At 36.1% G+C, this 23246-nt stretch overlaps 1 protein-coding gene and 1 long non-coding RNA gene across 5 annotated transcripts in view; one reads left to right on the plus strand and one right to left on the minus strand.

Annotated features, from left to right (window-relative positions):
* The window catches only part of LOC117662482 (uncharacterized), a 34723-nt gene extending 25911 nt beyond the window's left edge, over positions 1-8812 (plus strand). Inside the window, exon 4 of the long non-coding RNA XR_009622488.2 lies at positions 8765-8812. This is a non-coding gene — a long non-coding RNA (uncharacterized LOC117662482). The remainder of the gene's footprint in view (positions 1-8764) is intronic.
* Positions 1-23246, minus strand: part of CDH12 (cadherin 12) — a 769924-nt gene that overhangs the window by 160582 nt on the left and 586096 nt on the right. The window contains exon 1 of one of the 4 annotated variants that reach the window (XM_034411927.3): positions 695-787. The exons of the other annotated variants lie outside the window; for them this stretch is intronic. The gene's annotated coding sequence lies outside the window, so the exon portion shown is untranslated. Of the gene's footprint in view, positions 1-694; positions 788-23246 lie in introns of those variants that run through there. 4 annotated transcript variants of the gene reach the window in all.

Genomic DNA, 23246 nt, shown 5'->3' on the forward strand with positions numbered 1-23246 from the left:
GTCAACCTTGAGCCTGGTGAGAGTTGAACTGCCAAATTACAGGTAGCCGGCAGTCAGCAGAAGTAGTCTGCAGTACTGCTCTCCAACCACTGTGCCACCATGGCTCATTTTAATAACATCTTTTTTCTTTATAAAGGAGAAAGAAATACAATCATTCCCTTTATATAATTTCTCCTTCTTCAATTATAACTCTCCTTTATGTGTATATTACTTTCCCTTTCTGCTTTTAAATATTTACAGAGCTTTAGACAAGGAGATCCATGCCAAACAGATCCTTCTTTTTCAATTTGTTACAGATCAGAAACAATTTCCTTAGAAAGCAATGACTCTGGTGGCCTCTCTAATATTAGGAAACATCTATTTCCATTAGATGCATGCTGCATACTTCCCAGATGGTAAAATATATCCCTCAGTTGTTAGAGGAGGGAAACCTGTCAAACCTTTAGGTTACTTGGTGATGAATTTTAAAAAGCATGACAATTCAATCAGCACTTCAATGCATGCAAGTTTAAATTAGTGATCATTCCCAACAACAATTTTGAGAAGGACACAATGATTTTATCTGTTGCTAAACATACCATGAAGAGTTCTGTGGCATCTGTCATGAAAAATAGTTTGTTGCTCTATTGACTATGGAATTTTTTTTTATTACATATGCATCCGGAGAAGGAGCCTGCGGTTCATGAGAGCTTACCTCATAATAAATTTCATGTCCTTTAAGGTGCATCAAGATGCTTTCTACTTTCAAAAGAACCATAACTGAAGCTGCTAACTCCTCTGGGCAAACAGAGATCAAAAGAAAGACTGGGTTTTCTACTATTGTGTTTCCTAGGCAACCAAACAAAGCAGGTCACTGGCTCTCAAGCATTACTCATTAAGCTATTAGCCAAGTTCTCCTCCAGTGTTTGACTTGTTTTGCCTAGTATAAAAAGATAGATAAAAATTCTCTTAGCAAAGAAAGTCTTGTGTAAATAAACTCTCTGAAAATTGCTGCCTGAAGTAGAGACCAAGTTTGGCAAATCTTGTGCTATCAGAGCTGAGAGGAAGAGAGAAATATAGGAAAAAGGAAGGTGAAGTAAAAATCCAACATTTAACCACATATACACAAATAAGATACATGTATAAAGGTGAAAAGTTATCAACATAACAATTCTATTATCCTGCAGAAGAATTAAAAAGATAGGGGGGCTTTGAAAGAATTGGCTAGAATGCAGGAAGTTGTAAGAGTCAAGTTCAGAGAAAAATGATCTTGCATTTGACAATGCAGGGGACCTCCAGAGACAAATGTAGGAACAGGCCATTTTGTTCATCTCTCAGGAACCAAAAATCTGTGGGAAAGATCTTGAACTGCACTGTGTAGCTTGCTAATTGGCAATGACACTGAGATCAGGGATACCAAATTTGGGATCCAAAAATCTGGATGGATCTCCAGCTTTCTAGCAATTGTCTTTCTGCCCGGATATGACCATCCAGCTAGGATGGAATCATAGGCAACTGCAATGGTGATGTTTGTATATGTCAGATGTAAATGCCTTATTCCCTATTGTGTAAATAATGTATATATGGGGTATCAGGGGTTAACTTATTCTTTGTTTCTTAATGTATTCATAATTCACCACTCCCACTCTTGGCTCCACCCTTTGTATATATAAGGAGCCACCTTCACCATTTTCTTTGCTTCTATCTGTGAATATTCAGTGAATATAGAATGCCTACTATAATTAAAGAGAAATATATTTGGAACTCTAACTCTCATTTTTATTATTGAGTCTGATCCTAAAAATATTGCAACAAACTGGTAGCAGAGGATGGTTAATTGACTCAATAAATAACTAAAAATGTCTAAGAAAGATAGGTCCAACACCAGGGCCTACAGCAAAGAAATAGAAACTGAACAAGAAATAATCAACGAATCTACAAACGCGATTTCGAGAGAATCCGAAGAATACACCACTGAAGAAGAAGAACTAATAAATGAAAATGATGGCCAGGAGGAAATCGAAATAGAAAATAACGAACTCAGGTCAGTGATACTGAAGCTTTTAAAAAGCCAGAAGAATGATGAAAGCCTCATCGCGAACCTCCAAGAAATGCTGAAGAACAGCGGAGCAGCGAGAGAGAAAAACATCGCTAAAGAGAAACCCAAAGACCAAAAAACTGTGAGTGAGATGACTACAGAGAAAGTCGTTATGAAAAAGAAAAGATGTGATCCCGCGCGAAATTTTGAATGGCAGCCATCTTGGTTTCAACAAGCCTCCAAAGTAAGCGAAGCAGAGCCAATCAAGATGCTCAGTTCAAAATTTCTGGCGCGAAAAACGTTATCAGACAACGAAAGTGAAAAGGAGGATTCAAACTCTTCGGAAGAGCCAGAATCAGAAAATGAAAACGACTTAACGAAATCCCAAGTAAAGTCAGCAATGAAGACGCTTTTTGCTGCATTCGGGCCAAAATTAAAAATTTCCAAAGCGCCAACGAAGAAGCAAGCGAACAAGCCGATACTTCAAGACCTGCACGCTCCCATTCTGACTTCGAGAACGACGACGCCCGAGCCCAGAGAGCCATGTCGATTCCGCCCTACACCGCAGACCGAAGCAAGTGCCAACGCACCCAAAAGAAAGAGAAGAACAGCCGCCGCCATCAGAACTCCTAAGACCGAGCCAGAGACCGACTCGTCTGAAGAGGAACGGAGCGAGCGAGCTACAATGGAGAGAACCTTCCACGACGACGTCAAAGAAGAAATGAACAACGCGCATGTGCGAAACTACGTAGACGGTCCGGAAAGACTTGAACTGGCCAGAGAACCGCGCAGACTCGTTGCGAGCATTCCCATGCCGTTTTGCAATTTCCTACACTTGCGAGACCACGGACTACCTCAGGTTGTAAGTAATGGACAAAATAATGTGGGTAACTTACCCAGTGACTTCCCAAAACTTAGGGTTGATGGCATTAATTTACAAGAATGGTATCAACAGCTCCAGGTTGTCTTTATGAAAGAAAATTTACTATTTTTTATCACTAGTCCCCCAAGAAGACCTTGGACTTTAAAAATAGATTGTTTACACCATAAGGCATTTTTCTTAATAATATCTAGCGTGTCTCCTGCAATGTATCATAGCATCAAACCAAATCTAACTGTTTCAGAAATAATTCAATGCATGTTTAATTTGTTTCACAGCGATAGTGTAGCTACCACCACAAGAATGTCTAAGGACTTCTTTTCTTCCAGAGTAAAACCAGGGGTTTCCATAAGTGAGCATTTAATATCTTTAAACAAAATAAGAGCTGAGCTGCATTTGAGGGGGGAAGTGATTTCAGATCAAACAATGAAAAGTGTTATTATCAACTCACTTGATTCATCATGGGATAGTTTTATGTCACACTTAGACACCATCAATCTAGGATATTTGTCAATAGAAAGTCTGTCTAACAAATTGATAGCAGAAGACAATTCAAGAAAAAATCGTTATAGCAATCACACAGAACACAAACCTTTTAGGAAGGTAGCTTTCCAAGAAAAATATAATGAAACTTTTAAATGCCACAATTGTGGGTCCAGAGAACACAATAGAAGAGATTGCCCCAAAATTTCAAAGGAAAGACATAGGTCAGAATATAGGAATAAGTACAATTATAGACAGTCTTCCACAGATAGACATAAATATAGAAGCCCACCAAATTACAGAGAAAGTAGAGGGGGCAGAGAAAATTCAAAAGAGAGAAAATCTGGTTCACTGAATGGACTAAATAAACAAGATAGCACTAAAACGCAACCAAATGAGAACAATAATTGGCTTATTGATTCTGGAGCAACTAATCACACCACTAATAACAAAAATATATTGTCTTCATTTACAGAAGATAAGTTTGTAATAAATGTAGCTAATCAAGAAAAAGTTCAAGTATTAGGCAGAGGGAATGTGACCTTGCCTGGTCTAGGAAAAATAGAGGGGGTATTGTTAATACCAGAAATACCTCATAACATACTAAGTGTCATAAAATTAAGCAGAGATTCTGACATCAATATAGTTTTCTCAAAGGGAAAAGCAACTTTAGAGAAGAATAAAACAAATGTAGGCACTGTGATGATTAAAGGAGGCCTACCCTATCTGATAACAAAAGAAAGATGGTTACATAACATTGATTCAAATATGGAAGATTGCATTGAGGCAGATAATGAAAATATTAGTAACAGTGACAATGATGAATGTAAAATATCTCATGATCACACAGATACACACAATGAGAAGAAACCAAAAATAGGTAAACCAATTCATGACGAGTGTGCTCATATCTTACATAGGAAGTTAGGACATGCAAGTTTTCCTGTAGTACAAAAAATGACTGAACACGCAGAAGGTGTCAAAATAAAAAATTGTGAAAATTATTTGGAATGCTCAGTATGTAAATCTACTAAATTAAAAACTAGTCCCAGGCCAAAAAAATCCACCAGATCAACTAACAAAATTTTTGACTTAGTACACATGGACTTAGTTGGTCCATTAACTCCATCAATCACTTATAGAAAACGTTACTTCCTAACAATAGTAGACGATTACAGTCGCTATGGTTTTGTTTACACATTAAAACACAAGGATGAAACCTTTCAAAAATTTAAGGAATTTTACAAACGCATAGAAACACAACATAATATCAGAATAAAACAAATTATGACAGATAGGGGATGTGAATTCATGTCTAAAGAATTCTCTCAATGGTTAAAGGATAGAGGAATGCTACATTACACGTCTAGTCCATTTTCTGCGTTCCAAAACGGGATTGCAGAGAGAAAAAATTCCACATTACAAACCATGATTAGATGCACATTAGAAGATGCTGGTTTAGGCAAACAATTTTGGTCAGAAGCCCTACATTATTCAAATTACACTCAAAATAGAACCTGGTCCAGTATTGTGAATAAGACACCATATGAGGTGATGTATAATAGGAAACCAAAATTAGCACACATGCACATATTTGGGGTCACTGCAGACGTACACATACCCAAACAATTGAGAAGAAAGGGAGAAAACGTATCCAGAAGATTAAGATTTATGGGATATGAAACTGGCACCAAAGGGTACAGATTCATTGATAATAATAATAAATTTATAGTTTCCAGAACAGCTGTGTTCCATGAACAGGCCAACTGGTCTAAATTACATCTTAATGAAATATTTCCGAATAAATGCAAGGATACCAAATCTCGTGAGGAAGGGACGATAGAAAATCAAAATATTAACAAAAATAAAAGCAAAACCAAAACATGGACAAATAGTCAACACAAAATAAAGACAGACACATTAACAAAAAAGGAAGCAAGATATTTGCATGACTACCATAGCAAACCAGAAAGAGCTATTAGGAACAACAGAAATCAAATACCAAATAAATACAAAGATTACATAATGCATATGGATGGTGAACAAATAACACCTAATACATATGAGGAAGTATTAAAACTACCTCGTGAAGAAAAAGAAAAATGGGAACTAGCTATGAAAAAAGAGATGGAGAGTTTGCAAGGATTAAATGTATTCACACCTGCGATTGCACCCAAAGATAAAACAATTATTGGCACCAGGTGGATTTATAAAATTAAGAATCTAGAAGGAGGCAATACCTTATACAAAGCTAGATTGGTTGCACAAGGTTATGCACAAAAGTATCCGGAGGACTATACTGACACATACTCCCCCACAGTAAGGACAGAGAGTGTTAAAACAGCTCTAGTAGTAGCATCCACACTCAATCTTGATGTATTTCAATATGACATACAGACTGCGTACCTACACGCAAAACTAGATAAGGAAATATACGTAAGAGCACCTCGCAGTCAATACACCAATAAAAATGAAACTTGGCTATTGAACAAGAGTTTATACGGATTAAAGCAATCTGGCAAAAGATGGTACGATTGCTTGGTAAAAGTACTTAAAACCATGGATTTCAACGCTACCACTGCTGATAACTGTTTCTTTGTCAAAAAGAGTGATGATCACGTTGAGTTTGTATTGATTTATGTAGATGATATTTTATATATAGGAAAACACAGAGAGAAAAGAGAAATCTTTGTAAACAAGTTAAATGAACATTTCTCGTTGAAATCTCTAGGTAAAGTAAACAAATACCTTGGTGTACAAATTAACAAAACTAGAAGGGGATTCAAACTTACTCAGAAAGATAAGATTATTGAACTTCTAAACAAATGCAATTTAAACAATGCCAAACCCTGTGACACTCCTATGCAAACTGATTTCCTTAGAAATACTGATGAATCTTCCCCTGAATTCAAGGATAATACATTTTATAGATCAGTCATAGGTTCACTTCTTTATATATCTAATTGGACCAGGCCAGATATTGCATTACCACTCAATTTATTATCAAGGCACGTTAGTAAACCAACAATGTATCACTGGGAAGCTGTCAAAAGAATTTTAAGATATCTGAAAAGTACATTAGACTTTTGTCTAGTATTAGAGCCTAGTGATAATAAAGAACCAAGACTTACATGTTACGCAGATGCGGATTGGGCTGGAGATACATCATGCAGAAAAAGTACTTCTGGTTATATTTTTCTGTTAAATGACTGTCCAGTTTACTGGTACACTGGTAAACAAGAACTGGTAGCCACTTCAACCACAGAAGCGGAATATGTTTGTTTATCCAAAGCTGCAAATAACCTTGTATGGTTTAATGATTTAATTTCAGATGTTTGGAAAAAACCTGCTTTGCCTTTTGTTATGCATGAAGACAATAAAGCGGCCATTGAAATATCTAGATCCGATGCCATTGGACGAAGATCCAGGCATATAGATATAAAATTTAAGCATGTGAGACAATTGTCTCAAGATGGATTTATCAAAGCAGTGCATTGCGATACCTCTGAACAATTAGCTGACATATTGACGAAGCCTTTACCTTCTAAACAGCACAAATACTTAACTTCCAAATTGTATGTCTTATATTGTCCTGAATCTGAATGTAATTGGTGTTGTATAGCGAACCGGCATTTAGAGGGGGATTTGTCAGATGTAAATGCCTTATTCCCTATTGTGTAAATAATGTATATATGGGGTATCAGGGGTTAACTTATTCTTTGTTTCTTAATGTATTCATAATTCACCACTCCCACTCTTGGCTCCACCCTTTGTATATATAAGGAGCCACCTTCACCATTTTCTTTGCTTCTATCTGTGAATATTCAGTGAATATAGAATGCCTACTATAATTAAAGAGAAATATATTTGGAACTCTAACTCTCATTTTTATTATTGAGTCTGATCCTAAAAATATTGCAACAGTATAATTATTCAGTTCCATGACTTATGTACTTGTGTCATGTTGGGAAATGCCCAGCCGGTCAGGGAGGAGAACTCAAGTGGAGAATTAGCCTTCAATTGTTGCTCAGCTGCAAGAAAGCCAGGATTGATTCCACCTCTCCCCAAGATACATAGAACCTTATCCATCTGTTCCCAAGGAAAGGCAAGCCGTTTCAGAAAATTCCTGTATTATAGGCAGAATACAATGAAATAGTCAGCTTGAATTCTACACATGTGGATCTGGCTGTTTGCGCCTGACATGGCACAAATATTTATTTGTGGGATAAAGTTCTTGTGTTATCATTTTGGGGGCATTGCAACTGTACTTTCCTATGTATGGATAAATAGTGAACCTGTCCTGTGGAATTATTTTATCCTCTGTGGTATCAGAGGCTCCAAAGCTAATGTTTTATGTTGGCATTCTCTAGCCATTAATCTATCCCCTCCCCCATTTACTTCTTATTTTTGGTTTTATGTTATTTGTATTCTTTTCACCTGGATTTTGATCTGTTTTTATCTTGCTTTTGACATGTATAGTTATTGTCTACACATATCTAGGTATTGTTAAAAGAAGCAGCACTATTTGTTAAATAAATACTATTTAATTTTAAGAAAAAATAGTGCAGTCAAAAGAAAGGAATTCTATGCAGGTAAAGGGTGAATTTATTACTTTTTTTCTGCCACCCTATACTTCTATGCTGGCCTCAGAAGAATGAAGTAAAATGTGCTCCTGGAGGAAGGACAAATCACTTTATTTATTTCTTCAGTTTATTCACTAGAAGTATTTTTCCAATGCTAGATATAAAACTTCCCTCTTTTAGAGATAGCAGAGAAGTATAGATTATTAGCCTCTTATGTGATTAATTTGTAAATGAAGGTACTTATTTAGTGGGCTAATTTACAAGACAGTAATAAAAGGCCTGAAAAAAATGCTTTAGCAATCCTGGAAATGCAAAATAATAAATCTCAAATTCTAATAAAAGGTTTGAGATAAATGACTTTTGCATAGAGATGAGATTCTTCAGATCTATTCATTTCCCATCATTTATTCTATTTTTCAAAGTAAGAATACATTTTATTGTTGGAAGAATTCCAAAAACATTGACTGAGATCCATTAAGAAACATTAGAGCAATAACAAGCAAAACCCACTTTTCTTCTGAAATTCAGCAATTGAAAAAATCAAAGCTCATGGATCTTGTGGCACATTAGAACTCATATGTTGAATTGTGCACATGGAAAGGAAATAAACACTCAAGACCTCATGTGTAACAACCACCATCTTAAATTAACCCCTCCCCCAATGAATAAGAACTATAATTATGCTGCTTTAATTTTCAGTGTTAATAATACCAGATCAAAATTAGATTATATGTTTACGCGTAGTTTGATGTTGGATGCTTATATTCTAAATGTAACTAGATCTCATTTTCTTCTTAGAAGGGGACAGAAGAAAAAGAGTGAAGGAAGTATGAGGAAAGAAAAAGAAAAAGAGAAAAAAAAGGGAAAGACAACAAAAAGAATAGAAAATGACAGGTGAATGAAAAATGTTTTTCCCCCCTCCAAGTTTTTCCTACCCCTTATAAAAAATATAATGTGCCTGTAATTTCTAGACTCTTTCAAGGCAGGTCCATATCTCAGTACAGTATTAATCCCTTTTTTAATTGTGCCATGTACTCCTGAATTCTAACATAACTAGAACAATTCAGATTCTTATGATAACAAAAAGCTTTCTATAATGTTAAGATACTTTAAATTTATGTTGGAAATGTGGAAATATCATTTTATCTTGCTTGGGGAACTTCTAAAAAGTTTTTTAAAAATGGATTCAAAGTCTTACAAGAATTTTTAAATATTGAATTTTAACTGAGCCATTTTTTGGTGAACCGGTAGACAAACAACTGAAAAAGACCAAAGGAAAATTGTTTTTGTACATGATAAATGAAGTAAAATTATTATATGACAAAAAGGAAAGGACTCCTCTACAAAGGAGGAATGGTTGATAAAAATTACAGAACTTACAAAGATGTCAAATTGACTTGGACTTCCCTTGATTAGGGAAAAGACAATTATTACATTTGTCAGTGACAACTATTTACGGACTTTTTGCTGAAAATAGAAATGTGATTTATAGATTTTATAATTAAAAAGGGTAAAATATGAAAGGTGCCACAATATAATTATAAAGAGAGAGGATAACATATAAAAGTATTTATAACTGTTATCAAAAGATAAGAAGCTTTCTTTCTTCTTTCTTTCTTTCTTTCTTTCTTTCTTTCTTTCTTTCTTTCTTTCTTTCTTTCTTTCTTTCTTTCTTTTCTTTCTCTCTTTCTTTCTTTTCATTTGTTACTTATATATCAATTTACTTCTCCCTTTCTTCTTTAAATTTGTAAGGTTTTTACTCTATAAAGTGCCTTCAATAAAAATACTATTCAAATTCCATTTAACTGGATTCTATGCAAAAGAACGAAGTTGTAAACTTTCATTGGTGCAGACACTTAATGTGGCTGCAAAGTTTGCTAAAATATTCCAACCCTTCAGAGATAAAAGAATATCATGCACAAGAGCAGACTGTATTGTTTTCCTATGATCAAGGAAATCTCCACCCACAAAGCTGAATTTACTGTTGGAGATAACATGGAGAGGCAAGAAATATACTGCTTAAATTGCTGGATGCTACAAATACAACCACCTGCCAAATAAGAGATGAGGACATTCACAAAACATGGTAAAACCAATGAACATTTATTTTGGGAACCAAATGGCTGCCCTAATGATTCTGCCAAATCATGAGAAAATCATTTGACTTGGTGCTTCAACACCAATACAGGAGCAGATGTAACTGTAATTTCAGATTGTGCTTACACAAACTTCCAGAGCCTGCCTTGTTTCCAACAAAATACTGTATCCATAACAGGTTCTGGCAGTATAATATAGATTGCCTGCTGCTATAGCCAGCACATGGAATACAAATATTAGCTTAAAGTTTATGAATTCTGTTGTTAATTAAACAGTTTTCCAGTCCAAGAGAGATATGTTTGAATGGACATAGTGTGCCATGTGGAAGGACACCTTACAGAGTCTAACTCTTCAGTTTAGAACAGCTATTTCATACTTATCCCTATTTACACCCTCAAATATACCAAATGACTTCTCCTCAGATAAAATCTGTGTCTGTTGATAAAATATGTCGGAATTAAAACATCTGTGGCTACTTTTAAGAGTTCATCATTTTTCTTCCTAATATACTGTTTTAAAGATAATAATTAAATACATGAGAAAATTTACTTAGGAGAGGAGGGGGAAGAGAAAGAGGAGGAACATAATTTGTTAATGCTGTTTATTTTTATTCTGAAAGCAAAAGAGAAGTCAAAGGGGAAAAAGATAAACTTCTGTTGATTTTTTCTTTCTTTTCCTTTCTCTTTTTCTTTATTAAAATTCAGAGGTAAGATTGGCCCCCACCTTAATATTCTTTCAAAAAGCCCTGAAAACATAGTTTGGCCAGTGGGCCTGGGAACTCCAAGGTGATACGGAACTCAGCAAGTGATTTGCTGTCTGCTTTCACCAGAGGAATGAACTTTTATTGGGTTTGGACTTGAGGTTTTACTTCTGTAAGCAGCCCGGAGTCACTGTGAGTGGGTTGGGTGACCATATAAATTTTCTCAATCAATAAAATGAATGAACACAAGACCTCAACTTTGCATATCTCTGCAGATATGGCATCTGCCCCTGAGCTTTGCCATTGACTAACAACAACTTCAATTATGGTACTACTTGGAGGGTCATCCATGGTGCTGTTCATATTGATCTGGGGATCATTAATGGAAGATGGCTTCAAAATGTTCAGCCCATCTCTGCACACTCTGAGCCTTCTCTATAGTAAAAGGGTACCATCTATACTTATAAGGGAGGAAACCCCAAGAAGCTCAGGTCCATAGAGAGTGTTAAGGTCTTCATAGAACGACTTTTAATTTGTTTCTATCAGGATATCCCTATATTTTGTCTGCCTTGGCACTCAGTCAGGAATCTTGCATTTTACACAGTTCATTCTGATCTATCCTATTAGTACTGGTAAAGACATTTTTCTTGGCAGCTGATGATAAATCATTCTGATGGACACAATGAAGGTGATGTTTTCCAAGAAGTAAAATTTGTATCTCCTCATCATTCTTGTTGAACCAAACTTGCTACTTGCAAGTAGAAGGCCCTGACATCTTCGATGTAGATGAATGGACAACATCCCTGAAGCATTTCTAGTAGTCCTTAACATTGCTAGCAAGATGTAGGTCAACAAGTTTAGTCTCTACATTTTCTACATGAACTTCTTCAAATGTTATCAACACAAGTATGAAGTAGTCTACAGTGGAATTGCTATATCTGTACATAATGACTGCTAGTGTCATATTAACCTCTAATTCCTGCTTAATCTATTTTGGGAGAGAGAATTTCAAATCTGAACAGCCTTTAAGAAAACTGTGAACCAAACAGATCATGACTAGAATAGTTACAATGAAATATTATCTGGAAAAGCAAAATGTATAAGCAACATCCTGCAGCTGTGGAAACCTGAACAATTTGCTGAGGTAAACATATAACACATGATGAGAGCCAGAAGCATATAATGTACTATTCTTTTTGATAAGTCCAACAAACATGGTATGCAACTATTCACTATATTTTCAGCATAGATAGTAGAAAATCCTATCACATTATTAAATGATGCCCTACTAAATTACTTGCATGGAAACAATGCTTTTGCAAGGCTTTTCAAATTAGTGGTTAAAGATGTTTGGGTGACAGGAAGGTCCTACAATGGTGTTCAAAATAAATTTAAGGCTAATTTCCAGGTTCAAATATTTAGCAATTGAAAAGGAAATAACTCTGATAAAAATAGTGAATTTTCTAGAGCAGAGAACAGCAGTTATACAGTATATTTAAGCTGCCACTTACAGAAAAGTAATTTATAAAATCTCTGATCTAGCAAATGTAGTTTCTATGAATTTTGAAAATTTTGACATAGTTGTTGTAATAAAATTAAAGTACATGGGGGGGGGGTGTTACTTAGTGTGTGAGTTAAATATGTATAAAATAGAATTGGCTGAAAGACACAAAGAGCAAGGTGTCTTGTAGAATTTTTAAGTTAGGTTGTTTTATTCAGGTTTTGTCTCCATGGAGTATATCCTAATAGATTATTTCTGTCCATATGAATAACACAGGCATCTGTACCAAAATATTGAATATAAATGTTTGAAACTTTCAATATAGTCTACACAGCTATAAATGTAGTTCTATATACTCCCAAGCTGTTTAGTTAAAAAATGAAAACAAACACACATAGATGCTTCTTTTTATTTTGTTTGCTTTTGGTTTCTCATTATATATTTTTTTCTAATGGTCCATAAAAAGCCATTTTTATGCCTTCGGCATAAAAATACAAACCTACTTCATAGATAGAATTAAAATATTGGAACCTATTTTATCATTCTTTATCACATTTTTAAACCTGTTGATCTCATTTTGTGCACAATAGAGGTGTGAAGTGATCATCTGGTGTGAACACAGATTTTTTTTCCTCCTGGGATACAGAGTTGTGGTGCTACCTGGGAAGGAGATTGTGTCCTTTGACTTCTTAATACACCAGCTCAAGGTTCCTAATTCATCATGAAAATGGGCCAAAATGCCAAAACTAGTATGAACAGTGATACTATGCTACAACTGGAATATTTAAAAGTATCTGCAAGTTAAGCATTTCAGAGGTGGTCAAGAATTAAAGAATTAAATCTCCCTCTTTTGGAACATTAACCCTGCGAAGATTAGACTTGCCCCCACATTGACACTCATTCATAATGCCCTGAAGACCTGGTTTTGTCAGTGGACCTGGGGTACCCAAAGTGGGACGGAACCCATCAAGTGGCTTGTTTGATTGTTATCATCATTAGGGATGTGGGTGGTGAGGGGTTATTGTTTTTATTGATGTATATTGGATTTTTATTTTTTGTAAGCTGCCCAGACTCACTGAGAGTGAGTGGACGGCCATATAAATTATATAGAAATATAATATAATATAATATAATATAATATAATATAATATAATATAATATAATATAATATAATATAATATAATATAATATAATATAATATAATATAATAACCACTCATTTCAAGTAAAGTCACAAGTGCTTTTCAAGTAACTAACAAAATTGCAATTATCATTCTAGAAAAGGTGGAGTCAGGGCCTGCTTGCTAGATGGTCCCAGAATGGCTGCAATGAATTTTATTATTATTAATTCTGTATGCAAAGGTGCTTTGCACACTTAAACAATGTTACCGCTGACAGTAACTATGAATGGACATTAAATTATGATGTTTCACTTTGCAATTTTCCTTGAAGTGTAGCAATTGACTGTACTTTATATCCAAAAGTACTTCCTAGGAGCTAGAGTTAATTATTTTTATTCCATGACCCATATTGCTATTATTACAGGAGTTAGGCAAGATTTTGCAGATACTGCAATTTCATAGCTTTTTGGACACTGCATAAAAGTATACGCACAAACACACTTGATCTGATCGCTTGCAGGCTCGGTGTTGTTGATTCCTGCTCTATTTCCTTTTCTAAGTTTTTACTTTCAACAAATCAGGAAAAAAAATTGGATTGCTAAATCCACACCAGTATAATACTAATCCCACATATTTTTCATTGCGGTTTCTGTCTACTATTGCCCCTCATTTTCCAAGTAGAAATAAACATTTGTGCTTCAAAAGATATTAAAATAGTTTTACAGCAAATCAGTTATTCCTTCTTAGGGGATTTCTCCAATGCGTATAAGTCAGATTTAGCCATGAAATGTCAGCATGCATTAAAAAAAGTTACACTATCTCCCTTGGTAAAAGAAAGCAAGAAATCTGTTTGACCTACATGATTATGAATTCTAAAATGTCTCTATTGTGTACTCTGCATATTTCCAAGGTTCATGACTAATGAGCTGAGCAATTTTGCAACAGATGCTGAGTTGGTTTTTAACACTCGGGGACAAATTTGGGTGCTACATCACAGAAAGTTGAATGCAATGTATTTCATTTCTGAAGTGAATGTTGGTACTTTCACGGAAGGGTTTTCTAAGTCTAGCCTTGTGATTTCTCACCAGAAACAATATTACCAACTTGAGCTTTCTGTCAGAAGGCAAGGTGGAGTGACATATAGGAGGACCTGAACATTGTTAATTCAAGGAAGTGCTTTTGCATGCTCAATGTTATGTTCACTAGTTATTCAAGCAGTTCCTACAAGATAACCAGTGCTGGAAAAAGTGAGATTGGCTATATTTTTGCCATCTTACTTGCAGAAAAGTAAGGTCCTTTCAGCCTAGAGAGAAACATTTCTCACTGGCAATAAAAGCTGCCATTCTAAAGGCCACACTATGCAGCCTTCCTACTTCTACTCCTGGTAGCATTCTATCTTGGCTCTTTAGTGAATTGAATCACACTCATGTTGGAGGCACTGAGGCACTTTCAGGTTGAAAAGATTAGCTGGTGACATCATTGTTGCCCGGGTGGACGGGAGATGCCTAGTTGGGGGCTCTTTTTATGTCCATGGCAGGAGCTGGAGAGAAGAACCAGAGCTTACCCCTTCCCCCCATGGCAGCACTTGGGTCTCAAACACAAGCTTGCTGCTTGTCAAGTCAGCATCCTAAACACAAAAACCACTCTGCTCCCTGCTGAGTGAATGAAGGAAAGAGATAATATTCATTTTTTTTAAAAAAAGGGCATAATAAAGACAGGGATCAAATACAGAAAACAAGGCTGTAGAACACAGCAACATCAGCCACAACAATTGCTTAGCAGTTTCACCGTTAGAGCAAATTGGATTTGTATTTCAACTCTGCCACTGCCGGGAAAGGTAAAACTGGATGAAAGAATTAGTTGGGTAAGGAGCAGTGGTGGGATTCAATTTTTTTTACTACTGGTTCTGTGGGTGTGGCTTGGTGGGCGTGGCATGGCTTGGTGGGTGTGGCTTGGTGGGTGTGGATACTGTAAAATCTCCATTCTCTCCCCACTCCAGGGGAAGGATACTGTAAAATCTCCATTCCCTCTCCACTCCAGGGGAAGGATACTGCAAAATCCCCATTTCCTCCCAATCAGCTGGGACTCGGGAGGCAGAGAATGGATGGGGTGGGACCAGTCAGAGGTGGTATTTACCGGTTCTCCAAACTACTCAAAATTTCTGCTACTAGTTCTCCAGAACTGGTCAGAACCTGCTGAATACCACCTCTGGTAAGGAGTGCTGTCCTCTTCCCCAAGATAGAGGCAACATCACATCTTAGAATCAACCAAAATGGATTATACAATTTCTTAGGCCAGAAGTAAATCTTAGAACAATACAGAAATAATATGGAATTGTTATATGCCTTGGGCCGGGTAAGGGTGTATTTATTAATATAGATATTAGATATTAATTAGATATAGAGAATTAATGTATCATGAAATTAACAGGAAGGTTTGTTGGGGAAAGTAATCGGACAACTGTTCTCCTTTCTCGATGGTTTTGTGTCATTGCATGTCAGGCTCAAAATTGTTCACTTTCATTTATTATTTAATTGTAGATGCAATATCATTGTAATGATTACTAGTGTATTTTTAATCTGTTAACTTTACAATCAGGCAAGAATTACACTTTTTGAAAACACTGAATTTAAGAGGTGCAACCTTGGGATGCTGAGATAGTAACTAGAAAGCTCAGGTGTGTGTGAACATCATAAACTGCTTATCCTAGCTGTAGGGATTCTTTGCAGCCTCCTTCAATCAATCAATCAATCCATCAAAAAATCAATCCATCAAAATAGAGGTGGAAGAGACCTTGGAGTCCAGCCCCCTGCTCAAGAAGGCGACCCTGTATCATTTCAGACAAGTGACTGTCCAGTCTCTTCTTAAAAAAAACCCAGTGATGAAGCACCTACAACATCTGAAGGCAAGCTGTTCCTCTGGTTAATTGTCCTCACTGTTGGGAAGTTTCTCCTTAATTTCAGATTCCTATTCTCCTTGATTAGTTTCCATCCACTGTTTCTTGTCCTGCCCTTTGGTGCTTTGGAAAATAAACTGACCCCCTCCTCTTTGTGGCAGCCTCTCAAATACTGGAATATTGCTATCATGTCCCCTCTAGACCTTCTTTTCTCTAGACTAGCCAAAGCAAAATCCTGCAACCATTCTTCATATGTTTTAGTCTCCAGGCCTTTAATCATCTTAGTTACTGTTCTTTGCACTTTTTCCAAAGCCTCAACATTTTTTTTTGTAATGTGGTGACCAAAAATAGATGCAGTATTTCAGGTGTGGCCTTACTAAGGCTTTATAAAGTGGTACTAATACTTCACATGATTTTGATTCTATGCCTCTGTTCATACAACCAAGAATTGTATTAGCTTTTTTGGCTGCTGCCGCACACTGCTGACAGGTGTTTAAATGATCATCCACTAGGACTCCAAGATCCCTATCACTGTTTTTGTACCTTTGTTTTTTTTTTCCTGTCCAGGTGTAAAACCTTGCTTTTCTCCACATTACATTTCATTTTGCTGGACACGGCCTGTTGTTCAACTCTGTCAAGATCTTTTTGGATCCTGAGCTTGTCTTCTGGAATGTTGGCTATTTTTCCCAGCTTAGTGTCATCTGCAAATTTGATGAATTCCCCTTCTATTCCCTATCTAAGTTATTTGTCAAGATATTGAAGAGTACTAGGCCTAAGGTGGAACCTTGTGGTATGCCACTGTTTATTTCTCTCCAGGTAGATGTAGTACCGTTAAGGACTACTCACTGAGTACAGGTTGTCAGCCAGTTACAAATCCATCTGGTGGTGATGCTGTCTATTCCACATTTTTTTTAGCTTACCAAGAGGTAGGTTGTGACCAGAGGAAGTTCTGTGACATATGTCAGAACTGAGCACAATGAAGCAAATGACGTAACACCTAGAATGCAGATGGGGAAAAAAACTTGTGCTGGATCTGATCAGACATATTCTGATCTTTGTATATCAAAATAGGAAAGAAATCTCCAGTTGGATGCAGGAGGACACAAGCTCTAATTGAGAATGAGGATTTTTGAAAGAGATCCTCTAAATGATCAAGTTGTACTTAAGGAGAAAAATGTAGCCACCAGGAGTCAAGGACAACAGATAAGCCCCTTTACCTTTTTATTACTAATATTGCCATGCAATCCCTTAGTGTTACCATTTATATTGGCCTCTCAATTTACTTTAATTGTATCTTATGCTACCAGATAGCTTCTCATTCAAGAAAGGACATAGAAAATTGGAAAAGAGGATATATGGGATGAAAGGAGGCTATACTAAAGGTTTAACTTTCTTGGCATCCACAACAGAAATTATTGGAAGGAGAAGGAGCAACAAAAAGGAAATAGGGGGTGAGGGAGGGAGGGAGAAAGAAAAAGAAAGAAAGAAAGAAAGAAAGAAAGAAAGAAAGAAAGAAAGAAAGAAAGAAAGAAAGAAAGAAACCCCCATATATTACCTTTTCTGTCATCAGAAGAACTATTTTTTTTTAAATCATAGGAATACACTAGAACTGGTTAGAAGGCGAAAGCCTTCAGTATGTAACTGATGAGGGTCTTGTCAATTTCAGGTATCAGTAAAAGCCACAGTAGGACTCTAATCAAGTAATTAAAATAATAGAGCTGAGCTTGTTAACTTGCACTTGCAGACAGTCCTCATTTAATGACTACTTTTTCAGTGACTATTCAAACTTATGACAGTGCTGAATGGATCCCAGTTATGAACTCTCCTTGGAGTTTCAGCTGTCACAGCTTCCCTGTGGTCACATGATAACATTCCAGGTGCTTGGTGCCATGCTCCCAATTACAATGTTGCCACGAGAGTTCACATAAATGCAATTTCTAATATTCTCTATCAGGTTCCTACAAGCAAAGTCAGTGGGGAAGCTAGCAGGAAGTTGGAAGTCATGATCATGTAAGGTCCTTGGTAAATGATGGCAACTAGGATTGCTGTAACTTCTGTCGCTAATTGGTATGGCCATGTGCCATATATCACTTAGCAGTAACAACTCTGGTCCCAATTTCTGTTGTTAAACAAGAATTACCTTTATTAAAGGAGCTCTGCACTATGGGTGAAAGTTGCTTAAGAAGAGATAGCATGAGATACTCAAAAAGCTGGACAATATTTAATGTAAGTTTATGCCTGCCAAATGGAGATGAGGACAAAAAGGAAGATGTGTCTTCTTTTGACTTGACACCTAATAACTCCAGTTATTAGGGTCTTTTTCCTGTCAGTTCTTCTTTCTTCTTTTTTTTTTTCATTTTAAAAAGTTTTATTACTTATAAAAAAAATCCATTTCTAAATAAACAGTGTATTGTCTGAGTACAATTAATTTTGAGAAATAATAATCATAATATTTACAATAGTATTCAACACATTGGTATTGGTTTCCTCATCATCATAATATTTGCTTATCCGTTTTAATAAACCTTCATAAAATTAATCCTTCTCTTATATTTCCATATTTCTAACTTCTGTTTTTATTGGCTAGCCATTGATAAAATGAGTCCCATGTTAAAAAGTATTCAGTTTCTTCTGTATGGATGAGATTCTCTCCTACTAAGTGTAGTTCTGTGGTCAAGATTCAAGAGGTGCATATTATCAAGAAAAATAACCAGCACGAAAACAGCAAGATGGCTGGTGCAGCATAATAATGAAAGCCTACCCTGTTTTGTATGTGAATTGTGGCACATACAAAAGGAATGGAGACTCAGTCACAAGGCCAACCCTGTCATCTTGCCGATGTTAATACCTACCTTCTCCCCATGGGCAATGTGACTTTTTGAGGAACCAAAATCACATATCTCATTTGATTAAAAAAAAATCTGTCGGATTAAAGATTCTTACTCCATTTAATTCAATAATCAATGGTGATCAATTCAGGAATAGAGGCAAGCAAGGGGAAACATGCAAGTGAAACAATTCACATAGTATTTTCCAGAAGGAATTAGGAATTTTACTAATTCAAACAGGCTATGTTATTTTAGACTAGTTTGAAAAATGAAATTAAATCATATTTGGCTTAACACTAATTACAGATAAAATACAGTTATTTATTTTACTATAAGGCTCTCTGAAACTCAATAAATGCAGCTAAAATCAATAGATTTAATACAATGCTTATTGTCTAACCTTTGACAATAAGCATAAATTTGTCTACTCCTTGAAGCTTGACAGCATGTGGTTTAGATACAAAATCAATGATACATTTGTAAAGTTAAGCTTCCCTGAAGGTGTGCTTTGACATGGTCCTTGATGAAATGATATCTCTGAAAAATACACCAACAATGAAATGGCTTCATACTGAGAGTTTATACTACAGTGAACAGCCATTACCTAGGCAGGTCCTGACTAATAAATGTACTATACATATTCTATTCTTAAAAACACATAAATTGAAACGTAAAAGGAGTGAACAAAAGAAATCTCCACCATGGTACATAGATTACATTTATGAAAAGTAGCAGATGAGTAAAACTAAGAACTATGTTTTGCGTTCTGAACAACACATACTGAAATGGAAATGAAATGGAACAGAGGTTTTGAAAAGGTACTGCATTAGACTTCAATTAAAATACACTGTATTTAGAATTTATATTATTCTGCTGTCTTCTCTGTTTCTATTCCCTTAATTAATTCTTCATGTTTGCTTTATATAGATTGAATCCTATGTGTATAGAATGTTCTTCTGTATATCAGAAGTCAAATCTTTCTCCCTGTTTATGCTTTTGTAAAAAATCTTCCATATATTTTATATTAGCAAAAAAAAAAAAAAAGCACGTGGGAGAAGACCCGAATAACCAAAGACCTACATACATACATACATACATACATACATACATACATACATACATATATATGTGTGTATAGTTAATATTTCGGGTTTCTTCCCGTGTAATTGTGGATATATCCCTAAAAGGGTAGAAGCGACGTTTCGGCAGAATCCCATCTGCCATCATCAGGCTTATGCCAGTAGTCATTTTGCACTAACTGACGTTGGAATTTCAAATCTGGTGCTGGTATTCTGGGATGGCTCCACCTTTTCATTCTGATTGGTTGGGAGTCCCAGTATGTGTTTATTGGCTTGGCTTCGGGTGTATGGTCGGTTTTTCTCCACTAGGTGGCAGGGCTTTATCTTTGTGGCTGGTTTGAATATGATTTGGTTGGGATTTTTTTGTGCAATGTTTGGTCCATGTTCCACATATGGTGTCAAGATTCGTCTATCTATGAGAGCAGGTTTCCAAATAGTAGGCAGACGTGAAGTGTCATCCCGTTTATTCATGCAATATGGTCTTTTTTCCATTTCTATTGCTTCTCTGATTATCCTGCCATTGAGATGTTCTATTTTTGCAACTGTTTTTGTTTTATTAAAATTAATGTTGTGTCCTGTTGTATTTATATGTTGAACTAATGATGATGTGTGTTCTTGCTTTTGTATTGAGTTTTTGTGTTCCTCGATGCGCACACTCATTCTTCTGTTGGTCTGTCCAATGTATGTTGATGGGCAGGAAGCACATGGGATTTCATATATGCCTTGATCTTCTAATTCTATTTTGTCTTTGGGGTTTCTCAGAATGGACGATATCTTTCTATCTGTGCAAAATATGGTTTTGATGTTGTGTTTTTGTAGTACTTTGCTAATTTTATCTGTTGTTCCCCTTATATAGGGCAAGATGGCTTTCCCATCGTTTTGTTCCTCTTGTTGTTTTTTATTCTGTCTTGGTGTTGTATGTTTGATCATATTGATGACTTTATTTCTACAGAACCCATTTGATGTCAGTACATTAGTTAGTGTATATAATTCAGTTTGTAAATGTGCTTCATCAGCCAGACGTTTAGTTCTTGTGGTTAATGTTTTGGCAACAGAGTTTATTTGTGCTGGATGGTGGTGTGATTTGGCGTTGAGATAGCGGTTCGTATCCACCTTGCCTTCTGACAGAAACCAGTTACCTTTCCTCGATGTATTAATTTATAAAAAATCTGATGGCACCTTAGGACATACCATCTATCAAAAGAAGACACATACGAACCGCTATCTCAACGCCAAATCACACCACCATCCAGCACAAATAAACTCTGTTGCCAAAACATTAACCACAAGAACTAAACGTCTGGCTGATGAAGCACATTTACAAACTGAATTATATACACTAACTAATGTACTGACATCAAATGGGTTCTGTAGAAATAAAGTCATCAATATGATCAAACATACAACACCAAGACAGAATAAAAAACAACAAGAGGAACAAAACGATGGGAAAGCCATCTTGCCCTATATAAGGGGAACAACAGATAAAATTAGCAAAGTACTACAAAAACACAACACCAAACCATATTTTGCACAGATAGAAAGATATCGTCCATTCTGAGAAACCCCAAAGACAAAATAGAATTAGAAGATCAAGGCATATATGAAATCCCATGTGCTTCCTGCCCATCAACATACATTGGACAGACCAACAGAAGAATGAGTGTGCGCATCGAGGAACACAAAAACTCAATACAAAAGCAAGAACACACATCATCATTAGTTCAACATATAAATACAACAGGACACAACATTAATTTTAATAAAACAAAAACAGTTGCAAAAATAGAACATCTCAATGGCAGGATAATCAGAGAAGCAATAGAAATGGAAAAAAGACCATATTGCATGAATAAACGGGATGACACTTCACGTCTGCCTACTATTTGGAAACCTGCTCTCATAGATAGACGAATCTTGACACCATATGTGGAACATGGACCAAACATTGCACAAAAAAATCCCAACCAAATCATATTCAAACCAGCCACAAAGATAAAGCCCTGCCACCTAGTGGAGAAAAACCGACCATACACCCGAAGCCAAGCCAATAAACACATACTGGGACTCCCAACCAATCAGAATGAAAAGGTGGAGCCATCCCAGAATACCAGCACCAGATTTGAAATTCCAACGTCAGTTAGTGCAAAATGACTACTGGCATAAGCCTGATGATGGCAGATGGGATTCTGCCGAAACGTCGCTTCTACCCTTTTAGGGATATATCCACAATTACACGGGAAGAAACCCGAAATATTAACTATACACACATACATACCCGTGAAAACTTACATAAACAAATATATATATATATATATATATATATATATATATATATATATATATATATATATATATATATATATATATATGTATGGCTAAGACGCTGAGCTTGTCAATCAGAAAGGTCGGCAGTTGGAATCCCTCTTATAGGTCTCCTGCGTGAGCAGGGGGGTTGGACTAGATGACCTGCAAGGTCCCTTCCAACTCTGTTACTGTTACTGTGTGTAAGTATATGTTACAGGGCTTGTTTATACAATATGTGAGATGTACAACTTTTACATATCATTGGGTTTTTTTCCTCAGAATTCTGGGTAATTACGTCAATTATGTGAATCTCTCTCTCTCTCTCTATCCCTCCCTTCCTTCCTTCCTCCCTCCCTCCCTCCCTCTCTCTGCAAATATTCAAGAGGGGAGGATAGATTAGAAGCACAATTACATTAAGCTACAGATACTCAGCCTGGAAGTCACACACTGTCTCAACCCCTAGATTAGGTGCAGCCTGCTGGAAGGTCAGGTGTGACCCACCCATCTCCCATGATTTTATACCCAAGAAACTCCCCACTTCTCTTTGTGCCAATTCCCTATATGTCTATAGTCCAAGTCCTGTTTCTCCAACTAAACAAATGCACTTGTCATGCAAATTCAAAGATGTGTAATGTTGATTAAGTTAGAATGTAAGAGCTTAGCACTCGGGGAATTAATTTGTAGGAGTAACAAAAACAAAAATCATGAGGTTGTTATCAAAATAATGGTTTTAACATTGCCTGGAAATCTGTTTC

Source organism: Pantherophis guttatus, chromosome 3 (genome assembly GCF_059756535.1).
Source record: "Pantherophis guttatus breed Tessera chromosome 3, ASM5975653v1, whole genome shotgun sequence".
NCBI classification, from domain to species: domain Eukaryota; kingdom Metazoa; phylum Chordata; class Lepidosauria; order Squamata; family Colubridae; genus Pantherophis; species Pantherophis guttatus.